Consider the following 22263-nt stretch of genomic DNA (forward strand, 5'->3'; position numbering starts at 1 on the left):
TTTCTATCTATTAACTAGTAGACTTATTAGCCAAGGAGATCTTGCTACTCTGCATCTTTTTCTTTTGATTGGTCAACCCAAACCAGCATTTTATGTGATGCCCAAGACATGCTCAGTTTATTCCTGGATCCACTCACTCTAGATTTTTCCAACCCCCTCCCCTCACCCAAAGAATTTAAGCTTCTTTGGGACAAGATTTTTTCTTCTTTGTGTTTAAACCCTCAGCTTTTAACCTAGCACCTGACACATAATCCATGCTTAATCAATGTTCCATATCTATCTACCTCAGGGCAAAGGGACAAGTCTTGTTGTCCTGTGAAGATAGTGACAAGGCATATTTGTTTCTGATATAGGACAGTTTGACAGTGCTATGGACTTAAGTGGCATATTTTTTGTTCTTCATATTTGGAACTCTGAAGCTGGGTTATATAAAAATTAAAATGAAATCTCAAATAATAAAAAATATTATATTTTAAGGGATTTATTAATGATCATTAGAAATCAAGGAATAAAGAGGATATAAATAAAGACCACCTGCCCATGGCTGATTAGCCCATTTAAAATCCCCACACTTAGCTTACTACCACCACCATGCTCTTTGCAAGCCCAAGAAAAGAGCCCAAGAGGACCACCCTCTCGCTAATATCCTCTGTCTTTAGGAAGTATGTAATGACAGGAAATCAGTGGGGTCACGGGAAATGTAGTTCTTTTTTAGGGTAACAGATTTTCAATTATACATTTCCCCCTGAGATCCATGGAAGACTAGTCTCTCCAATGGATCTTCTAAACATAACCAATTTTGAAATTACAATAATTTGAGGATAACAAAAAGAAAACAAAACCAATGATTGTTAGGTATATTGACAAAAAGTCAGTTAGGGGCAGTTCCCTTCAGCATAAGAGTGTACATACAAAAACAAATGCATTCAACCCCACACAATTCAAATCATCATATTCCAAAGTTCACTCTGGATCTTCTGGTGCAATGTGGTCTGTGGAGGCATCTTCATGGTGCCTTCTCTACACAGTTCACTTTCTGGATTCAGAGAGGTAACATGTTTCTTACCCTAAATTTACTTTCAAAAAGAATTTAAACTTTGCATTTTAGAATAATAATACATTCCATCCTGAAGAGGGTGTTGAAAAACACAGGGATCACTTAGGGATGCATATCTGAGTAATGAGGTATATGAATCAATTATCAAAAGAAAAGAAAAAACATAAAATAAAAACAAATGGAAGAAAAAGTAAACTTTTCGAGAGAAAGAAAAATTCAAAATCAGAATCAAAATATCAAAAATCTATGTACATAAATTTTTGAGGAAGCAAGAATAAATTTGGGGTTCAATTTAATAAATTTCTAACAAGTCCTTTTATTAGGGTCTAATTAAGGTAATTTCTATCCCAAAAGTCTGTAGGACAAAATGCAGTAATATTTCACTTACCCGTTTGCAGCCAAGACTACAGGAAGGTGCCATACTATAAGAGAGAGAAAAGGGACTAGATTATAGGAGCAAATGGGAGCCATGATGAAGCCATAATAATTGATGTCATGTATTTTATATAGAGTGTGTGGTGCAAGGAAGACCTGCATTTAATACATGTTAAACAACTGCAACCTCGAGTCTCACACATGATTAAGTCCTTGAGCTCTTTGTGTAGAATGTCATCAATCCACATAGGATTGGTTTGGTCTCTTTGACCTTGTGCTCTATTGGCGCTATGCAGTTTAGCTATTTTGCTTCTTTGACACTGTGCAATGGCTCTTTTTGTATTCCCTTCTCCTGGAATCAGACAAAATCATTAAGCAAATTTCCATAATTTTTTTTTAAAAACCCTTACCTTCCATCTGTGTGTTGGCTCCAAGGCAGAAGAGTGGTAAGGGCTAGGCAATGGGGGTCAAGTGACTTGCCCAGGGTCACACAGCTGGGAAGTGTCTGAGGCCAGATTTGAACCTAGGACATCCCATCTCTAGGGCTGGTTCTCAATCCACTGAGCTACCCAGCTGCCCCCTCCATAATTTTTTTAAACAATCAATGGCATCATTTTTATAGTCTAAAGCTTTTTGGGTATGCATTAATATTAGAACAAATGTATTTTAAACTTATATTATTGCAAAATTTAAAAAAAAAGTTGAAGAAAATCTTCTCAGCACTGGTGACATGTGCTTAGATACAAAAATGAGAGAAAAAACTGAAATAGTATATTGCATATGCAAGCAAAAACAATAATAAAAGTTTTAAAAATCAAACATGTATAGTTTTAATCATTGACACACTGTGTCAGATAAGGAAAGGTAGAATACAAAGGTTTTTTATCCAAAAATTGAGATCCATATACTCCTTCAAACCTGGTCATGATCCACTGTGAGTGCAAGCAAATGATTTTCACAAAATAACTATTTTTATAAAGAACAGTAATACAACAGGTAATGAACATTCAAAAAGTATCCATATCCCCAAAGTTATAATAGCCCATTTAATGACAATAGCAAACAAACTCATTATATTTTACGTGAATCTACTTTATGACATTTAAAGCTAAGATATATTTTTTTAAATCTATAACTGCCATCATTACAAAAATGCGGCAGAGTCTAGAAAAAAAACAAACCTCTATATTGTTTAGTTTGGGTCTAAAAATGTCACCAAGAATCTAGATCATTCTGGTCGAAGGTGAGCTGAAGAGTTACAATTGAGAGATGCTTCCTCTTGGGAGTCATCCAGGGGTACCATGCCCTGGGATCAATTTCCCAGCTCCTTTGGTATGAGACTGCTATGTCTCATCAACTCACATTTTTACAAATGTGGGAGATGAGGATTATAATTGTATTTCACTTCAGCTACTAAAATGGACCTTACCTCTTATTATAAATAACTCAGAGGCAGGCAAAATGATGTCAGAGTTGTTGAAAAAATCTAAAATCATGTCTAAAGACCCCTCAAAATCAATTTGAGGTATTTAGCTCATTAAATTTTCCAAAGGTTGTTATACAATTGTAACCAGTTTCTATGAAGTCCATCCATCATCCATGTTACAATTAATAAAGCCAAAATGGAAGTAAAAGCTGTTTTTATGGGCTTATTCAATAATATTTATTCAGTATAGTTATAGGGAAAAGGTAACAATATAACAGTAGTTAAAACACAGTAGATTAAATGATTCAGTGTAACAAAATAGTATTGAATACATTAATATATGAACTTAAAACAACAAAATTAAATCTTAAAGCAGACAATAAACAAAATACCATAAGATACAGAGACTTTCTTTTAAAAAATGGAGTCTGAAAGGGCTTAAAATTTCCACTTCCAGTCTCTTTAAATTTCCTTTCTCTATACATCCAGATTCCTTTTGTCAGAACTGTGGGATTTTCCATAGCAACAGAGAACATGGGTTTGAGGAATCTCAAACTTGATGAATCTTAGAGACTGGGCAGGCCCAAGTGGTAAAGGGTTGTAAGGTGATGAATTTCTCCCCTGGATCTCGGGCAAGATAAGTGAAAAGATCAGTGCACTCATAAATGGTAGAAGCTATTTGAAATAGTCAAGGTACTGCTCTTTCAAAGAGTACGCCATGCTTATAATTTACTTCCTGTTTGGAAGAGTAACTTCCTTCTTCCCTTCACTCCCAAGGTAAAATGCTAGTTTCCTCAGCCATGTGGAGAGGGAGTTAAGAGGCTAATCATTGCCTAAGGAAAACACACCCCAGTTTTTCCCAGCTAGTTTGAGATTCTGAAGACATAGCTGGAACCACCAGCAGCCCAAAAGGACTGGGGCTGGGGCCAGAGATCAGGAGGAAGATTCAGAAGCAGAAGCAGCATTAAGGTGTAGGAGCAGGCAGTATCAGCAATGCCAGAGGCAGCAGTGAGGAACTGAGGAAAATGGGTTCAAGCAGATGAGTGAGAAAAACTGTTTATTTCTTCTTAGCCAAAAATCCCCTGGCTAAAAATAGCCTGGCCAGTAGGGAGGGCAACCAGGCAAAAAGTAGGGAAAGTAAAAGACAATAGTTCCAAAGAGAAGGTGGGTGGGTGGGGTGGGCAAGAAGCCTTGGCAAGAGAAACGTGGCTTAAAATATATCTAGGCTATCTTAAAAAAATTGAGTTTTTCTCATTCCTTCCTGGTTGCCAAAAACTATTAAAAATTAAAATTAATGTCAATGATAGAAATGTTATATTTGGGGGGAGTTATTAATGATCATTAGAAATCAAGGAATAAAGAATATATAAAATAATGTGCCCATGGCTGATTAGCCCATTTAAAATCCCTGCACTAAGCTTACTACTGCCACCATCCTAGCTGCAAGCCCAAGAAAAAGGCCCAGGAGGACTACCCACCGGCTAATATCCTCTGTCTACAAGAAGTACGTAATGACAGGAAGTCAGTGGGCTCCCCGGAAATGTAGTTCTTTTTTAGGGTAACAGATTTTCAATTAAACATCTAGAAACAAGATTTATAGCCCTGGAGGGAACTGCTATTTCCCAGGGCTTTGAGTTCAGGGTATTTGACTGTCTCCACAGGTTTATTAATGAGGATATAGATGGAGGTATCTCTCTGCCACATGTACCATTTTAGTTCACTGCACCAATTAATAGGGCAGTTAGGTGGTGCAGTGGATAGAATGTTGAATTTGGAAAATGGGAATCTCATCTCCCTAAATTGAAATCTGGCCTTAGGCACTAGCAATGTTACTCTGAGCAAATCATTTAACCCTGTTTGCCTTAGCTTTGTCATCTATAAAATGAGCTGGAGAATGAAATAGCAAATGATTCCAGTATCTATGTCAAGAAAAACCCAAATAGAGTCATGAAGAGTTGGGCATGCTTAAAGCAATTGAACAATTACCTTTCTCAATTTTGTAGAGGGAAGAGGAGAGGGTCAAAGAAATGGAGAGCCTGAGGGAAGAGGGAAAAAAAACTAACGTGCAAAGAGAATGGTTGAGATGAGATTGTGCCAAACAATCCCTAAAGAAGTTCCTATACAGGAAAGGGTTCTGTTCTGACCGTTAGGAACACAGACCTTTGGCCTTTATAATCCTGATCTTTCATATATTCTACATGGCAGTTTACCTGCCAAATATCATAGCATCTTGATGCCCTATTCTACATTTCAAGTGGTAACCAATTTACTAATGTGATCAGTTAAAAAATATGGAACAAAGTCCTCATCCAAGATAATCAGAAATGAATACCCAGCAACAAGAAAAAAAATTGCTTCCATAAATATCTAGGAGTGCAAAGAATCAGAAATTCTTGAAGAATAGAAGGGAATGACAGCAAGTACCTCAATTTCATGGGAACATTATTCACATGATGGAACTATCATATATCTAGAAGCTGGAATAGACTGTGGAGATCATCTAAACTCATTGTACCTACTTTACAATGAGGCCCATGAACTTAAGTGATTTGACCATTGTCAACCAGCTGATAATTAGCAGATCAAAGATCTAAATCCATGTTGTTTGATTCTGAATACAGCCCTCTTTCTGCAACTGTTTTTTGACTAGAGAAGTTTGAGAGTAAAGAAAAGATCAGAAAATGATGAATGGTAAAGAAGTGACCAAATTGTGATGACAACTAGATGGTTCAAAAGCATTGAAGAATGACAGGAAAAGCCAAAAGAAAATAAGAAAAATTGAAAAAGGAATGAAAGTGAAAGAAATAAAGAAGAATTAAAATTTAGGAGAAGATATTGTTCTTAGTCCTGCAATGTGTTTTATCTGACTTCCCTGACTACAGAATGGGAAATTGGAATGAAACTGTTCTTTATTAAAAAAACAAACAAACAAACATCAGCATTCTGTGATGCACATGTGCAATTATGGCTTACAGCAATGACCTTCTCTCATCCCTGTAGAGAGCTGAATGAAATGAATAGAGGAAATACAAACCAATATAGAGACTGAATATACCCTCAGCTTAAATATGCAATATATAAACTTCATGTCTTTGAAGAATTGGAATATTTAGACCTGTTCATGAGAAGAGAAGAAGGACACACAGAGTTAGCAATGTCCATTCTGGTTTATGGCAGAGCAGTATTCAGCATCAAGAGGGCAGTGGTGTTACAGGAGAAGGAATGGAATTAATGTCTCATGCTGATTTTTATCCCCTAATACAAGGTCTGACTAACTTGGGACCAGGCACTTAGCCAGTCCAACAGATGGGCATTAGTTCTGAAAGCAATCTGATCATGTATGCCCATTCAGGACTTTTTTTTTTTCCATAAGGGAGGATTCTCACCCACGATTGTCCTAACAGCTGTTCACACTGAGCTTATACTGTTCTAGTTGGGGAGAGATGTCATTGCCCATTCATCTTTAAACTTGATACATTTTCAAAATTTTTTAAATTAACACAAAAAGTGACCTTTAGGCTATAAAGTGAAGAAAGCCAATGCAGAGATCTCCTCATCAGGATATACTCTTATGATGGTACTCTATGCCATTAAAGCTAAGAAATATGAAGCTTTCACATACACAATCCTCTTGTAGAACAATGTAATAACTACCAAGTCACTGCTTTATCATTTTCTGCTTCATGATGAAATACAATTTCCAAACATTATACATGAAATATTTTTGATGACCTTTACTTTGTGGATCATGAAGTGGCTTTAGATCCAAGAAAAAGATTCCTGGTACTGGTACCAAAGATTCAAATCACTCAATGCTTTGATACAGTGGAGCATTAAATTTATTTGTATGTTTATGGGACAAAGAGAAGAGCATCAGGTGTTGAGTCAGGAGATCTGGGTTTAAATCCTGACATTGATAGTAACCATTTGTATGACCTTGGGCAAATCCTTTAATCTATTTCTTCATCTGTAAAATGAGGGGTTGCCTTTGAGGAACCTTATAAATCTAAATATATAATCTTAGCATACTATATCCTTAGAATGTCTGTACCCTACAAAAAGGTTATTATTAAGTACATGATAGAAGAAAAGTAATTGGTAGTCCTCTCTCTTGTGATTTTCCTCCTATATCAACATACAGTATAAGGGGTAACTCAAAACAAATACCAGGTGTGACAGCTTGGAAATTTTTAAATTAACTTTTGAAATCTGAATTGTTTTCTTTTTTCTACTTATATCCAACCCCCACCTCTTCCAATCCCTCCCTCTATTGCTTCCATGCAATCTGTAAAAGTTTAACCAGAATCATGGATGATGACACTATGTGATACAAAATGATCTTTCTGACTTTTTTCAGAGAATCACTTTGATATTGAAATGCTCATCAGACTACATGTTCCTAGTGCTATAGCACATACAGCTGGGAGATACCGTGGGGCATAGAATCAATTAGAGCTTCACGGCTTGTCTTTCCTTTTGAATAAAGACTTCTGGTTGTATAATATACAAAGGGGGGGAAATAGCCTAGCCATCTCCTGAGTATCAGATTGCACCTCCAGCTAGACTTTCAACATTTAGTCATGTAGAGGACAAAGAGAGCAGAGTTCATTTCGGAGGGATGAAAGACTTTATTTTCCCCAGTAAGCAGTTCAGTTCTGAAATGGACTCCCAAACAATAAAAGTCCAATTGTGAGGTTCCTCTAGGCTACTAATGGACCTCTGGAAAGTAAACATCAGCAAGTGCTTCAAATACAGACAGGTTCAGAAAGAGACAGCTCCTTGCTGAGTTGATTCTATTGGTCCTTGTTGATTTTCCATTTCCCAAACAGCAAGATGTGCTTGTTTTTCAACAGCCTTGCTTAAATATTACAAAGGTCTTTGACATATGCAGAATGTGTTCATCTTGCTGGTAGGACTCTTTATTTAAAAAAAAAAGTAGCAGAATAACATATTCAATCACTCAACTTTTTTTTAATGTGAAAACTTTTGTAATTAAACTTCTGTCAAAATGAGTCTCCAAGCAAGTTGTTTATTTTTTCTTCCTTCCAATTTCTCTGTTATGTGCATCTTGGCAATTATAAATTACCTAGGTTGATATTTGACTGTGGTTGATCCAGTTTGCATCTGCTTTCACAATTAATGAAAGTTCTATTTACTCAGAGTCAATTCTTCGCATGAAGTGCTCAAGGTTCAAGTGATTCTGGGCTTGGCAGCTTTGACTCTTTCTTAAGAAGATTCCAATAAAACAGTATTAATTATTCCTCTGTAGATGTCAACATTAGAAAGCAATGAGGGGACGGGGAGGGAACATCACAATCATGCCAAAAGCAAATGAGGAAATACTTGACTCCGATTTACTCAACAACAATGTCAACAGTACCATCAGTCGTCATTTCAGTCCCTGGCAGTGTGGGAGTGAGCCTAAGGGTTTATAGCCATCTATTGACAAGGACAGAGTGGGTACTCAACCATATGTGCTTGTTCATAGGCCATGAAAAATCTTTCCTGTTCAGTCCTGTGAGCTTGCATAAATACAGCTCTTTGCCAGTTAGAGCTTGATAGGAGCCCCAAGTGACTTGGTTTCCAACTGCCAACTTGGAACACTACTGCCTTCATCTTTAAAAAGGCTGATGGAGAGGGAGGCTTTCAAAAGGGCTTCCCCACCACTCTTCCCCCAGAGCAATGTAACTTGCAGTCTAACAAGCCTAGCATTTATTTCCCTTGGTTTTTGAGTTAGCTTCTTTGCTTCCTACTTAATGCATCAAGATTCCATGTTCCTTTTCTGTCCCGGGCTCCAACCTGGGATAAAATGTTTCTTTCCAGTTTTGCATTATGAGTCAAATATGAGCCACTTTTGGACTCTATGGGGGGTATGCATGTATTTAGGGGAGCAAGGATGAGAAAGATAGGGATCTTTTACTAGACCCAGATTATACGGACACTATCATTTCCTATTAGATGGAAAAGACGCATTGCCTTGGGAATCTGGAAAGGATCTGCCATGACCAAAATTAAAGCTAAATGATCTAGATCCCTTTAATGAAGGTTCAGAGAGCTTTTTCTTTTCCATTTCTTAAATGGTGTGCATTGATGGGGCAGGGAATAGAGAGAGGGCTGAGAGGATATCTAACTCATTCATGTTTGTTATTATTACTTATAATTTATTCTAGGGAAGGAGAAGCAAATAGGTATTTATTTGCTGTTTCATCTGTTCCAGACATAGGGCTAAGTACTTTACAAATATTTCATTTGATCTTCTTAACAATCCTGAAAAGCAGGTGATGCTATTGTTCTGTTGAAAAACTTGAGGAAAACAGATGGTAAGTGACTTGTGCAAAGTCACACAGGTTGGAAATGGCTGAGGCTGCAGGAATTTGAACTGGAGTTTTCCTGACTCTAGAACCAGTGCTCTTTCCAGTCTCATTTTTCTATCAATTCTCATTTTCTTACTTCCTATCTCCATTTACATAGCATTTTGATAGTATTTCATGTATTATTTGGTATTTATTCCTTAAAAGTCACATAACATAATTTGTATATATGTGTCAACTCAGGTGTCTTGGTAGTATAGGAGAGTGGTATCAAACTCAAGAAGAAACACTGGCAGCTAGGTGACTTAGTGGAGAGAGCCACTGAGATGGGAAGTCCTAGATTCAATTCTGGCCTCAGACACTTCCTAGCTGTGTGACCCTGCACAAGTCATTTTGCCTAGCTCTTACCTCTTTTCTCCCTTGGAACCAATACTCAATTCTATGATAAAAGGCAAGGGTTTAAAAATAAAAATAAAAAACTGAAGCCATTAAGTCATGCATGCATCCCTGAAGGCCATATTTTTTTTTCTGGACTTATGTAATTCACTGATTACTTTTTAAAGTATAGTCATATGTGCTAAATTTACAATAAAGAGAATTACAAAGTTTAATTTCTAATATATTATAGAATTTAAAGATAAATCATTAGACATTATCTAACAGCTTTATCCAATTTTTAACATTTAAGATTCCAATTTTCAATAAGTCTACATATAAGTTGTTACATGTGAAAATAATTCTACAGTTAACTTTGTAAAAAATCTATTAACTTTAAACTAAGGCACCAATACAACTTCAATGTCCTGTTGAAACAAATGTGTCTTATTATCACCTACATTAAAATTCTCTAAAGCATCCAAATTGAGATACAGATGAAACAAAATGCTAAAGAAAAGGTGCCGTAAAAACAGTTTACAATATATCAACACTGACTAAATGAGAAAGGAATATCTAATTAGGAAATCAACAACAAATTGAAAGTTAAACTTCGGTATTAAAACAATGTTCTTCGTCCAAGTGAATATTCAGGCTTCCATTATGCTTGAGTATCAAGGTTTCTAAGTATCAAGTCTCAGAAAACACAACACTTTTACTGATGAAACACTTCTAATCAGATTTGGTTTGGATCATCTTGATGTCTAATTGCAATTCCTCTATGCAGCAGCAGCTCAATATAAGGTGGCCAAAAGGAATCATTAATTTTTATGTATGGATCATGTGGCGACTTCTGAAGTAAGCTATTTATATGAACCTCTAAAATTTCATGCAATGTCTTTAGTTGTGCAGTTGGCTTACACTCTCTTTTTCTCTTCTTATTTCCATTTTTTTTTCAGGGAAAGGAAAATGCTTGTCTAGAAACTCACCCAGAGAGGTCAACAGTTTCTCTCTATACCTTTGTATGTTAGTCATTTTAGTTTTCATTTTTAAAAAAAAGTCCTTTGCTCAGAAAATGGTATCACTTGATTTTTTCGTTCCTTACATTTTTCACTGAGATATTACTAGCTGTTCTTGCTCATTCAACCACTGTTGCTCTTGTTAAGTCTTCCTGTAGTTTCTGGGTCTTTGATTGAACCATGCACAGCAGTATTTCAAGATTATGTAATTTCTGCAACCCATCTTTTCCTAGTACTACTAGACTTTTTGGGTTCAGTGGGATTATGTCGGGAGTTCTTTCCAGCCATTGATTGCATTCTGCAGTTAGACTCTTTACTCGCCTCATTAATAGTAATTTTAGCCTCAAGGAGCTTATATCCTGAGCATCAGAATGGTTGTCTTTCACCTCCAGCCAGTGCTATCTCCTGCTGACATTTTTCCATGTTTCCACAATTCTTCACATTCTTCAATAAGTTTATCTTTCCTACCCACAACATATTCTTTATTCTCATTATCATCTGGAGTTAGATTTTGCTGATTTACTGCCATACCTCTGTGTTAATCTTTTTACATCAAGTCTCTCCCCACTCCAGTCAATCCTCTCCATGTCAAAGTGATCTTCAGAAGGTGCAGATCTGAACATCTCACCCATCCCCATATTCAAAAAACTACAGTGATTCTTTCTCACTTTGGGATCAAACATGAAACCTTCTCCTTTCTCCCTTGGCATTCCAAGCCTTTCATAAATTGCCCTCCTCCCCATCTTTCCTGTCTCCTTACACCTCACACTAGAGCATTTCTCTATGATCCTAGTTGTTCCTTCAACAAGTCCTCAAGCCCCCAAAATCAGAAGCTTCCCTCCCTGAAGGCCACATATTAACTTAGTTTGAAAATATGATATCCTCTATCTTCTATTGTATCTATATTTTGTTAGAATATTTCCCAGTTATATTGTAATCAGTTTCAAGTCATGTGTTGGACTTGTCTATTTGAGGTCACTCCGTAAGTTTCAGAGAAAATTCTGACCTGTGATTGTATAGGAAATTCATTCATCCAGGAGTTTCTTATCTCAATGCAATTATAGTTCTAGTCATCTATGATTTTTTTCCAGAAGTCTCCCAGCATGACTTTACAACATAACAAAATGAATTCCCATTTCCATGTATTTGAATTATAGGATTACAGCTAAAAGATGTGGAAAGGACCTTGGAGTCCAAAGACCTCACTTTATGGATGAAGAAACTGTGACTCAGGGTGGGAAGTTTGAATTGTCCAAGGTCACACAGCAACGTGTATCCAAGGAAGGATCTGAACCTCAACTTTTTGCTTTCTATTTATAATACCATCCAGCATTTCTTCATTGAAATGCCTATACTTCTGTATCAAAAGTTAGCTCACAGTTGAAAAATAGGAACTGATATTTTTAGAGTACTTTAAAGTCTGCTTTGCACTTTGCATACTAATTTGATTCTCACATCAATCTTGGGAGGACAGTACTAGTGGTGTTATTATCCACACTTTACATATGAGGAAACTGAGGCACAAATAAAGTAACATAGCTTAGTAGGAGGCAGAGATGGAATCATAAATCTAGTTGTCTAATACAAGATCCACAGTTCTTCCTACTGTTCCAGGCTCTCTGTAACCTCAAGAGAGATCGTATTTATCAAGTACTTTCCAAATTTTACCCATGTCAATTATTATTTTCATGGCCTGCCTTGCCTTGTAGAAGGAAGCCCATTCATGCCGGACTTACACAATCAGACATGAAGGTAAGCCGAGCTGTGTAATGGAGATGCCTCTTCTAGATGCAAATCTGGGACAGAGTGAAAAGGCCCATGTTATGTGTAAATTAATCATTTTCCTTATGCCACTCTGCTTATGATAGAAGAACCCAGTCTTAGAAGATTAGTTATATCAGAATTCAAAGTTATAACAGCGATCAAAGCCTTCATTTGTTCGTGCAAAGAAATCTGAGAGTCCTTACTTGGGCTGCATTCTGTGACAACAAAATTCTGTACTATTTATTTTGGTTCCAGTTCACATGCCTGCATGCGAGAGCATCTCAAAATGTATTTTTAATCCAGGAAAACCCCAAAGTATAATATTCCATTACAGATGTCACTGAGAACAATCTTTCTAGTAAGACCTAGCTTAAAGAATGAAAAAGACAACAAAATTATAAATCAATGCTATTATTTTCAAACCACTGGCAACAAGATTCAGTAATGAGTCAACTAACTCTCTGCAGTAAATGTATTATTTGGCCTCTTCTTCTGTTGGAAGAGTTTCTGTAGTTCATAGAGACTACAGAGTCACAGTTAAATCTGATCTCTTCTTGAACTTCTCCTGGAGAATGTGTACTCTAGGCAGTGTCCTTTAAACAAAAATGATTAAGAATGAGGAATGTTTCAATCTGCTTTCCTTTTCAGTTCCTTGTTTAATTACCCAATGCCTTGGGTGGATTTGGAAGAAGGTGATAGCCACATTAAAAATGGCAACATATGTACCATTCGAGTATGTGTGGAGCAGTGGGTCAGAGAAATTTATAGAGGTATGCTTTTTCCTGGTTAAGGAAGCAATGCTATGAAAGATTTTTCAGGAGTCTGGGTTCTGATTACACAGGAATGGAATTGGAGATTGTTACTGGTTGCTGTTCAAAATCCATCAAAATCAAGATCCGAGAGAAGGTTGTTGTATTTTGAAACATGATCTATACTGTTTTGTGCATATTTGAATCCAAATCCTGCCTTGGCCAAATCCCAGTATTTTCAAAGGACTGAAGTATATGAAGAGGGCTTGGTTCTTTCCAGAAGCAATTATGGAACACCACTGGGTAAACTCGGGCCAAAACTTGGTGTTGGTTGAATATTCTAAGAACAGGAAGTTGGGGAGAAGTCAATTTGTTCTGGTAGAGGTACAGGGGTTGGCAACCTACATAAGTGGCTACTTCAATTCTTTACTTTATTGGATATAGAAACCTGGCCAGGGTTCCTAGTCCAATACCTTCATCAAATTATCTTGGAGAAGAAGGCATGATACAGGGTAATCAGAGCACTACCATCACCAATACAGGCACAGCTAAGTCTGTTTGATTATTAAGGGGTCATATTTTTTAGATCTCACCCCTGCTCCTATTTATTACCTCCCAGGTCCCCTGTGTGTGTATACATATTTTGTGTGCATATATGTATTATTCAGGGCCAACTAGGTAGCCCAATAGATAGAGTGCTAGAGTTGGATTCAAGAAGTTTTATCTTCTTAAGTTTAAATCTGACCTCAGATATTTACTATGTACAAATCATTTAACACTGTTTGCTTCAATTTTTCATCTGTAAAATAAACTGGAGAAGGAAATATCAAACGATTCTAGCATCTTTGCCAAGAAAACCCCAATTTGAGTCAGGAAAGTAGGACATGACTCAGATGACTGAACAACAAACATAATGTAAGCTCCTTTAGGGCAGGGACTTTCATGCTTGCATGGTCTCGTGTCCCTAGAACTTAGCAAAATGCCTACATGATGATGAATACTTAGTAAGCACATATGCTATAATTTATTCTATATTTGTAACAAATATATGCATCATATCATTGTTACATATTATATTATGTTACATAAAATAAATATGTATGCTTTTTAAAAAAAGAGTAATACAATTAAATAAATATAATTTTATCTTTCTAAGATGTATTTAGCTGAAATGAACCTTTTGCACTCTGAATCTTTATGAAAAATCCAGTGTGGAAGCAGTCTCACTGAAAGAAATGTGATCATTGAAATCTTATCTTGAATTTGTATTTTTGGAATAAGGAAACAGATCTCTGGCAAGTTCTCAAATAAATGACATATACAAATCTTGGTAACCTTCCAGATTTGCTTTTTAATTCAAGTTGTTCTCACAAATCAGAAAGCATAGCACTATATTTATAGGATAGAGTCACCACTGGCTTATTTCCCATTTTGTTCCTTGCCCTATGGGGTTCTGTAAAGCCCAGGACACCTCTTCTAATAAGGATTCCCTCAATAAGAATAGTTTCCCAGGGCCATGGAGCAAGATGGGAGGCAGGCACTATTTTTTCATGGCCATAATAGGAAAGGAAATAGTGAAAAAGGCAGAAATAAGTGGATATATATCTCATTGAAGAAGTCTGAAGATCTGGATTCTGTTCCCAGCATCCATCAGAACATGCTATGTGACCTTTAGCAAACCATTAGCATAAATCTCTCATATTCAAGAAATCATCATAGACTTACAAGCCACAGATACAGTTTTGACCGTCATGTTATCCTGTTAGCTTCACATGGAAATTGATTCTGTTTCCTTATCTGAGATGGGCCCATAATTTCCAGGTTAGAAATTTTGAAAATGCTGACAACTGTTTAGAGAGGATTGGATGAAAACCTGGTAGAAAATAATTATAGCTGATGGCGATTTAACTCATAGTATATTGAGTGTATGGCATTATGATAAAGCAAGACTTTTTTTTTTCCCCTCAAATCACTGAGCCAATAAACCAGCTCACTGACAAGCATTCTTCAAGAATAAAGTATGTGTCAGGCCTTGTACTATTTAGTGGAGATAAAAGGACACAAATGAAATAATATTTCCTTTGTAGGCTCTATTTTAAAGTGATATGGGTATTATGCATATAAATACATACATGCATACATACATACATTAGAGAGGATAAAATGAGGTCCATTTTTGGATATCTTGAGTTTAAGATGCTAATGGGATATTTGGCTGCCTATGTCCAATATACAATTGTTGAATTAGGGTTTAGTTGATTCCTAAATAAAAAGATTATTTTATTTAATGGGTCTATATAGAGAGACTAGACATGCACATATGAATTTTGGAGTCATTAGCATAAAAATAACTGAAATGAGTTGAGTTAATGAGGGCACCAAGAGAGACTATAGAAAGAGGAAGGTCTAAAAACAGAGCATTGGATTAAACCCACAGTTAGGAGTTGAAATATGAATAATGATAAAGCAAAGATAAAGGAAAGGTCAAATATGTAGGGGAAAAAACCCTAAAAGAGAAGTTACAAAAACTCAAAGAAGAGACAGTATTCAAGAAAAAAGGGTGATTAATAGTGTCATGGGTTAGGGGAAGCTATTGAATTGAGTAATTTATAAATTTATTTCAGTTTCTCTATTTTTAAATGTATATGTGAACACACATCCTTTCCTACATGGAAATCTTTTGCTTGTGAATTCAAATGTTTTTCAAAAACATCAAGCAGGAATTTGTCAATTGAGGAAAATTTGATTTGCTAATTATAGAGGTCAAAATGGATTTTGTTGGGATTGTGTCAAGTGTTTTGTTCATTGAACTATCTTTAATTATAATGTAACACTTCATTTATATGTATGGATAGATAAAGGTATATACTTTTTCATTTGCAAATTGTTTTGTTCACATTCACGTTTTCAGGAAGATACTACGGGTATGATTCTTGTTTTATAGATGGCCAGTCATATTTCCTGGCATCTTCCATGAATGGATATTATATCTTTGCCTACTTTTTCACTGAGATCAAAAGGTTAATTGGGAATGAGACTAGTTCTTCCTAAAAGCCTTATTGGTAGAAGAGATGGTACCCATTAGGAATGGGTACTAGGTATTTAGTACCTGATGTACTCTCACTGCTATCATGGTTCTTTACATGTCTTTATTTTATATTTAATCTGACTTAATTTAGTAAAGGAGCATCAATGCCCCCCCCAAGAAGTAATTTAAAGAAATTGCCACCTGGACTGTAAGAGGGACCTGAAGATAATTGAGAAAGGGTCAGGTAGAGAAAAGCCCCCAGGGACCTGTCTAAACTACATCATATTTTAGTGATGTCAAATTGAGTACTTGGCAAATTCTTCACACAGAATCCATTTATGTCAAAATACATGGTAAACCCTAAATACAAGAGTCTGCCTTACCACATTTCCATCATTCATTTCATTTTGCTTTGTTCTATTTGAAACTCAGCTATAATACAGAAAAGGTTCTTTAAAATGTTTTATGGTAGTGAAAGTACACTTGACATTACACGAAGCCTTGGATTGATTCAACTTTGTTTCAAGAAGGTTTTCAGTAGTTTAAAGAGGACAGGACAGAATGGTATAAACAGTACATTTTCTGTTTTCTTTTATTTTGTTTCTTTTCCCGGGTCATGGTCAATCTATTTATATTTCTTACTTTGCCCCTTCAGGATTCCTGCCAAAACTGAGTGTCTGTCATAGCACAAAAATAAATATGACTTCCCAGACACTGCTTGGCTTTAAAATTCAATTCTTAATTGATATCATTTAATTCAAATGAAAGAACATGGGATTATAGCTCAAAGAAGTATTATGAGTTTTAAAAATGTCATATTTTAAAATGATTTAATATATATATATTTAATATAAACTAGGTTGTTCTCTTTTTATGCATCATTTTCATAAAGTAATCTTTACTTTTGGCATTTTAATCTAGTTATCAGATATGAAATCCTCCCCTTCACCCAACTCCCCCGTGTAGGTAAGATAGTTTGGAGGGCAAATGATTTCTGCCTCCCTTAAAGAAACATTTTTGGCTTTTCACTTAATATAGTTGATTATTAGTGAAGTGTAGATTCCTCTTTCCTGTAACCCATCTAGTATAACAAGGTGATACACAGATTCAAATTGGTATCTCCACTTTCTCTTTGATATTTTGATACAGTGAGTACAGTAAGGAGACAGAACTGAAAATCAACATTTCTCCAACATTTTTCTGACAGTTTTTTCCAAATGTAAAAAAAAAATCCCAACCAAAATGCACTCAAAGCAGGATGTCCTGTTTATGTGGGAAGTTCCTTCTGACAAAGCAGAGCAAGCATCACTGCTCTTAATTGGTCTGCAAGACTTGGCAACTCTGAGAAAAATAGATATTTTCTAAGAGTGAAAGACGGAAGTTTAGCTTCAAATATTTACCATCCAACTCTGCTTTTCTATTCCACAGCTGACAGAGATAACTGTCATAGTTACACTGAATAGAGAAGATGGAGAGTCTGTCTCCATTTCACAAAAGAAAAATGACAAACTGGAAGAGAAAGCTGCAGTCCCATTTTTAAAATTATGATAGCAAATGTACTTGTGGAAATTGAGAAAAATTAAAAGTTATTTAGGAATATCATTCAGTTCTCAAGCAGCCTGGCATATGTACTCATACACTCATATATGCACATATATCATACCCATGCAATGTGTACATAGCTATGCTTTTACATGGACATGTGTACATACATATATATATATACATATATATATACACATGCATACTGATGCCAATAGATAGATGTATACACACATCACCAATTCATTATCAATTGTCTGAACTGAGCAATGAACTGGTTAGGTGGAGATCCAAATCCTACATGTGAGTCTTAATGAATATGTGACCTTGGGCAAGTTTATTTCATCTTTTTTGACCAGTTTCCTCATCTATAAAATGGGGTCAAGTAACATAATCTCACAAAGATGTCCTAAGGCTTATTGTTACAAAAATTAAATATCTATATCTATCTATCTATCTATCTCTTTCTAGATAAGCAAAATATAAAGTATCTATAGTTTTTTAAAGGACTTTTTAATGCCAGTCCTATCATTTATTGGCATAGGCAGTTCCTGATGAGGGAATTTCATCTACAGGTAAGTATGAGTATTTGCCCAGCAACTTAGAGTCTTAATGAGTTACTTCAAGTACTAAGAGCAGAAGTGAATTGCCCTGGGTCACACAGGTCTCTCTGATCTCATAGATTCTCTCAGTGATTATTCCCTCCAAATGGTGTAACTGCTTCATAAAGACAGAGCCTGAGTTCTCCTTCCTTTAGAGCTGACCTGACTTTTATTTATTCCATAAATGAATACTGATTGAGTCAATAAAGTACACTAAGTAGCTGGCACTTACCACATTATTTTGTTTTTGCTTCCTAAAAATTTACCTTAAACAATGGCATGAAAAAACACATATTCTAAATGAGTTTCATTTTTTGTTGACCAAAGTCAAAGCCAACTTGTCTTCTCATTAGTACCCAATGATAGAGGGATGTGATGATTGAAAATTAGTGGAAAATAAATCAAGAAAGCACTACCACATTCTTTGTAAAACAAATAGAGTACATTTTCCCATCACACAGTCTCTTACAGGGAAGCCATGTAATTTTTTTCAATTATTTCTTTTGGAATCAGTTAGTAAATATTGAATATTTACAATGTGGAAGACTTTATTATAGATGCTATAAGGGATACAGAGATGTACAAAGGATTAACCCTCCTTTCCTTCAGGTTCATGCAATATACTTAGAGAAATGACACTTACATATCCTTGTGTCCCTGCCAGTCCAAAGGCCAGCAAACATATTAGCTTCAACAGTTGAGTGGCTGGGTGAATATAGTCAAACACAGAGTTTCACTGAAAAATCAGTGCGTTAGTATCTTTGGGATTCTGCATCAATATCACATTACCTGACTGATTATATACCAGAAAGGAGCACCCTTGCCAGTTTAGGTCTATACATTCAACAAGTTTGTTTTGTTATGACTACAGATCCAAATCCTTTGTGAAAAGTGATCCCAATTAATATATACCATGTTTGTGTTAGTATGCACCTGTGCATGCATGTTTTAAATCAGTCTTAATAGCATTATTTTTTTTTTTACTATTTATTTCCAAAGTATGGTGAAGCTCTGCCTTAGGCAAATTGTTTAACCATCTTAGAATTCCATTCTTCTGGGATTGAAATTGACAACCTTTCCCCTAGCAGCATAATGGTAGATGAATTAATATTTTAAAAGTTCTTTCAGATAAAATCTGCCTTCCTATAAAGGGGAATAGAATACTGTGATACTCTTTAATTTTAACTCTTTCTGTAGATCGCACCATTCCTTCCTGTTACCAAGGAGGACTACTATTAGTCACTTTCCCAAGTCAATGAAAATCATATACAACTCCTTTCCCTCCTTTCCCATCTCACCATAACCATTCATTTGTCCAATTCTATTTAATTCTACCTTCACACTATTTTTCACAGTTGAACCCTCCTCTTACTCTCCTTTGCTAAGGTCCTCATACCTTCTTACCCAGGTGCAGTTATTTCTGCTATAACACATATGGCCATCTAAAAATCACTCTGTTGTGTGAAATTTTGAAAACAAACAAGAATGTATAGGGTTTATGGGGCAAATGGGACCAGGGACATAACATGCTAAAAAAAAAATTAAAATAAAAAGTAGGAATCTTAAAAAAAAAAAACAGGACAGCTTCTCAACCTGCAGTGGAGAGGAAGCAGAGTAGATGAATACAGACCAGCCCTCCTCTGCCCACAGCATCTACTGCACCAGAAGACATACAATAAACATGACACTTTACCTTGAAAAAGATCTCAATTTGTTTTTGGAAATGGCTTTCCAAACGCCGTCCAGATTACTGACAAAACCAGCTACCACTCCATGAGAGGAAAGTTAAGGCAGGTACCACAGGACCCTGCCCCACAGACTGTGTCCCAGCACCTAGGCATGGTGTCATAAGAGTTAAGATTGAAATTTCCCTTGCAGATAGCCCCAAGGTGGTGGTTAACTACAGCCACATTCACCCCTCTTATGTGCCTTCTTGCCCTCTCCATTTTTCCCTTCTCTTCCACACCTGCATCACCATGCTTCAGCCTCTATCTAGCTCAGCTGTCTCTCCCACCCTATTTAATTAAACTGGGAGCTAAAAAAATATGGGCTGCTTGTCAGCTATCTGCTGCCTGCAAGGCCAGTCCAGTACCACACCTGGGAACAGGAGAAGTTGAAGCCACCTATCATCTCTTCTCACAAACTCAATTCTACAGTCTGCCTTGTCATTTTTCTCCCTTTCTAAAACCTGGGTCTATGTCACCTACCACTATAGTACAGCTTTCTGCATTTTCCCTATTTCTTGAGAACAAAATCTTGCATAAGTAACACAAAATTTGCATTATGCTCAAATTAATCCAAAATATAAAATCTTTTGAAATAAATCCAAGTTTTCAAAACAAATTATAGAAAATAGCAGAACTGGCTACCATTATAATATACTGGCTTTACCATCAACACTGGCCCTCCTGGGTTTGTTTTATTTTTGGTAGATCTAGGTCTACCACTTTCTGGCAATTTCTATACCATGCTGTCATGCATGAACTCTCTTTCCCTCTTTCTCACCTGCTTCCACTTTCCCTTAAATTATAATTATTTTCATTCATATTTCCTCCACTTTGATTGTAAAATCCTAGCATTCAAGGTCTTCCCCCCCATCTTTGTATCCCTGGCCTACAATAAAATTCTTTGCACATAAGAGGTATTTAATAAACATTTGATGAATGATGGAATGAAGGTGCTGTGGAACACAATGATAGCCTTTGGTGATGACACTGTAAAGATAAAGAAGTCAGCTAAAGTTTAGTCCACTAACTATAGAGAACAGAGTCCAAACAGAGAGAGAAAGCAAAGAAAAAAATGTGAAAGGAAGGAGAGTTCTACATCACAATATTGACTGAAACAACAACAAAAAAAGATTGTCAATTGGATTCGCACATAAACTTAAAAACATTCTGTAAATTGTCTATTACCAGTGAGAAAATGCTCATATTTGCCAAGACTCCAAATAAAGAAAAAAATACTTTTTCTTCTAGGCTCTAAATAGGCATCATCACATTGGAACATCAAAATTAATTGTACAATATTCACTGTAGAGATTCTATGACTCTTAATAACCTTTCAAAAGAAAAGATCATCTTATTGCTAAAAGATTTTGTGCCTATTAGTCAATAATTATTTTTTGAACTGTATTTATATATTTCCTTCAAATCTACAGAAGAAAAACAAAACAGAACACTAACACAATCAACTACCTGGTGAGTTAAGATCAAAATTTTGTTTAAATTATGAATAATAATTTAAATAATTCATATAACATAACAAATATGAAAATATGAATTGTATAACATGCATATCCTGAATTAATTTCTACATTAAAGGAGCTTAAATCTAAATTTGGCTATGCAAACTAGAATGATCTCTTTTAGAATAAAGGTAGTAATTAAAAATATATTGTAGTAATAGTATTATAGTAGTATAGTTTCTATGAAGCAATGCCTAGAGAACTATTTGAAGAAGAGGGAAATGAAACAACCTCTTTGAAGCAGAACCACAGCTTGGTCTGCCTCCAAAATTCAATAAGATGGAAATGAACTGTATCCCATTCAGAGAGCCTGTTTGATTCTGCTAACTTCTCAGCTGCTTTGCCATCCCAAGGGTCACAAGCAGGCAGCTATATGGTGGTACCATTAATGCCAGTGACCTTCACCAATCAGTGATGTGACTCCCAAAGAGGAGGGATTTAGTTGCCAGCTTTACCAGTGTGCCTGATAATGGAGTCTCTTCGATATAAAAGTATTATAGAAGCTTGAAAAGACCTCACAAATGACAATGCATGACTTCAGTTAAATTACCTTCATTTAAACTTGACAGAATAGTGATTATCACAGTCCTAGCCTCCTCCTTCTCTCCTCTCCTCCCTCTTTCAACCTTTTTGTCTCTCTATCTCTCTCTTGCTCTCTGTTTATCATTGATGGACTAACCAATTTCATTTGACTCAGCATAAGAATATTATTTTCATACCTATGCATTGTGCATCCCAATAGAGTATTTTTTCACTTAGAGAATTCCCCTC

The 22263-nt window shown here is 35.9% G+C and overlaps 1 pseudogene; it reads right to left on the reverse strand.

The window, feature by feature from the left end:
• Positions 1 to 10280: 10280 nt before the first annotated feature.
• Positions 10281 to 11195, reverse strand: LOC130455233 (centromere protein K-like; annotated as a pseudogene).
• Positions 11196 to 22263: the final 11068 nt, after the last annotated feature.

Source organism: Monodelphis domestica, chromosome 6 (assembly GCF_027887165.1).
Source record: "Monodelphis domestica isolate mMonDom1 chromosome 6, mMonDom1.pri, whole genome shotgun sequence".
Lineage (NCBI taxonomy): Eukaryota > Metazoa > Chordata > Mammalia > Didelphimorphia > Didelphidae > Monodelphis > Monodelphis domestica.